Source organism: Sinocyclocheilus grahami, unplaced genomic scaffold, assembly GCF_001515645.1.
Source record: "Sinocyclocheilus grahami isolate Dianchi unplaced genomic scaffold, SAMN03320097.WGS_v1.1 scaffold603.1, whole genome shotgun sequence".
Classification (NCBI taxonomy): Eukaryota; Metazoa; Chordata; class Actinopteri; order Cypriniformes; family Cyprinidae; genus Sinocyclocheilus; species Sinocyclocheilus grahami.
The window spans coordinates 469,702-472,473 of NW_015505782.1; the positions used below are offsets into that span (position 1 = coordinate 469,702).

Sequence of the window (2,772 nt, forward strand, 5' to 3'; positions counted from 1 at the left end):
ATGTACACACTGATATGGACAAAAAACTACGTCTATTTATTTTTTTTAAATCTCACACAAAAATGCCATTTTTCCCAAAATAAAAAAAGTCAAGTCAAGTGTAATTTCATCTTATTTTATGTAAATGTGATTTTCAGCTACAGTGTAGCAGGTTTGTGTTCTGTCTGTCTGCAGGACTTCTTTAGACTTTATGTCGTGTGACAAAATGCCAGAAACACCAAACTATACAACCAATCAAATGGCATGCTTTAAATACAAATCTGTTACTATTTCAGTGCAGTAAACTAAAGAAGGTGAGTATTTGATATGCTGAAACTGGGTTCTGTTCAGATTGTTCCAGTCTGACATAAACACCAGACCACTTCCATTAGAAACATGTTCGAGACAATCTCTCTTATATTTCTATCCCTTAGCCTACCTGTGAGTTTCAGATGTGTCCACAAGAGTTTGAATGGCTCAAAAAAGATTTCGTTTAACTTTCAGGCATCCATATTGTTGTTAGTTTCGTTTTCTCTGAGTCTCTCACTGAGCTACAGTGATGTCAGAGCTCCTCCTGTATTTGGTGAGTTGTGTTCATGTGTGTCTGGTCTGGGACTGATGTTTCTAGGTCATGAAGAACAGATATAAGCAGACTTACAAAGCTGTTTATCAACTCAAAACTGCTTGTTCAACTTCCACATCATCTAGTCACCTGCAGTGTTGGGGAAAGTTACTTTTAAAAGTAATGCATTACAATATTGCGTTGCTCCATAAAAAAGTAACTAATTAGGTTACTTAGTTACTTTTTATGGAAAGTAATGCGTTACGTTACTTTTGCGTTACTTTTTAAATCTGGACAGGGCTTGCTTGTTTGTTTTTAAAATAAAAAAGTTCTATTTTTGGCAAATATAAAAGCCTTTTCACACCAAAAGTGAAATGAATAAGCCTCAGGCTGAAGGGAAAGTAAATTTAAGTCCGTACAGTAGAATGCAGAAGAATAAATTTCAACACACTTCAGCAATAAACAAAGACACAAATGTTTGTCTAGAGTAATTTCTGCTTATTAGTGTGCTTGGATCATCGAAGCTCAGAAGCAAAGACATTGGTTAATAGAATGGGATTAAATACATAAAGCATATTTGTGTTGTTTAACATTTAGTTATTGCAGGTTTGCGTCATATTCTGTGTTGCCTTATTTTTATTCATTTTGAGGAATACTGAATCTGTGTTTTTTTTTTGTGTGTGTGTGAGTGAGATGAATTAATGCATATTCATATTTATTTTAGAACTACAGTAACATCTTCTGATCTCTCTCAACAATTTATTGATTATTCCAAGCAATAAACTGGAGAAAAAAAGTAACTTGCGTTACTTATTTGAAAAAGTAACTCAGATATTCTCTTGTAAATTAAAAAGTAATGCGTTACTTTACTAGTTACTTGAAAAAAGTAATCTGATTACGTAACTCGCGTTACTTGTTTACCGTGCACATCATGAAAGCATTTTTTTCTTTCTTTAATGCAATTGATTATGTACAATTGTCTGCTGTTATCAATTGCTAGTGTCATGTCGCTCAAAATGGTTCTCTGTTTAATCTAGGAATTAGTTCATAAAGCAATGCAATGGAATTTAATGCAAAATGGTTGAACTAGTTGTCACGGTGCATCAAGTGCACCAATATTTTCTATACATTTCTATGACTTATTTGTAAATGTGTCCTAAAAATGTACGCACGAGAATAAAGAACAGATGTCGTATTGACTGCATAAGCTCACCGGGATCATAGATATAGATCTACCTTATTATAGCAACCGCCGTGTCAACACTAAAGGGTCCGACTTGACAACCACGTCTCCTAGCAACTCCCAAATAAACTCGGGGAAAGCTCGTCGGTGTCGCTGTTGAGGATTAATCAGACCAGACGCGACATTTAACGCGTTTTAAGCGCTTTAGTTTGATATACGACGATTATTTGATGCATACGCTTGTTTGTTGTTTGTGAAGCGGAACCCGAGATCTGGAGTCCGGAGATCCAGCCGGACGCGTTCAGAGCAGAATCAACTGTAAACAGTGTGTAGTCATTAGAATTATGTTCAAAAACACATTTCAGAGCGGCTTTCTGTCCATCCTCTACAGCATCGGCAGCAAACCCCTGCAGATCTGGGACAAAAAGGTGAGCAGATGCTGGGAAAGATGCTAGATTGACTGATGGAGCTCAGATGCTGCTAATGCACTGCTGACTTACAGGAATGACATATTTAGCTTATAATAATGCTCTATTTTACATTGAATCTGCATTAGGTGTGAAAAAGTGTAGCGTCGGTAGCATTATACACATTCTGATCTATAATAGAGACATTATAATATAGATCAGTGGTTTGGGGCATCAGCATAATAATGATACTGTTACAGCATCCTTTCAAGTAGCTAAGCAGTATATGCTTTAGTGTTTAGTTTTAATTAGTTATTATTATTTTTCATTTATTTTATGACTTATGATATTTTCTGTTTGCATTTAAATTTTAGTTGTTTTAGTACATCAACTTAAAATGAAAACGATAACTGTTTCCTTAGCAGCTAGCTGAAATAAATACATTTAGTTTGTAATATATATATATTCAAGTAGCTAAGCAGTATATGCTTTAGTGTTTAGTTTTAATTAGTTATTATTATTTTTCATTTATTTTATGACTTATTATATTTTCTGTTTGCATTTAAATTTTAGTTGTTTTAGTACATCAACTTAAAATGAAAACGATAACTGTTTCCTTAGCAGCTAGCTGAAATAAATAC

The 2,772-nt window shown here is 34.2% G+C and overlaps 2 protein-coding genes across 3 annotated transcripts in view; one reads left to right on the forward strand and one right to left on the reverse strand.

The window, feature by feature from the left end:
* Positions 1-508, reverse strand: part of LOC107557463 (E3 ubiquitin-protein ligase TRIM39-like) — an 8,469-nt gene extending 7,961 nt beyond the window's left edge. The window contains exon 1 of the mRNA XM_016240887.1: positions 419-508. The gene's annotated coding sequence lies outside the window, so the exon portion shown is untranslated. The remainder of the gene's footprint in view (positions 1-418) is intronic.
* LOC107557466 (cilia- and flagella-associated protein 20-like) overlaps positions 1-2,772 on the forward strand; it is a 7,220-nt gene that overhangs the window by 620 nt on the left and 3,828 nt on the right. The window lies entirely within an intron of this gene.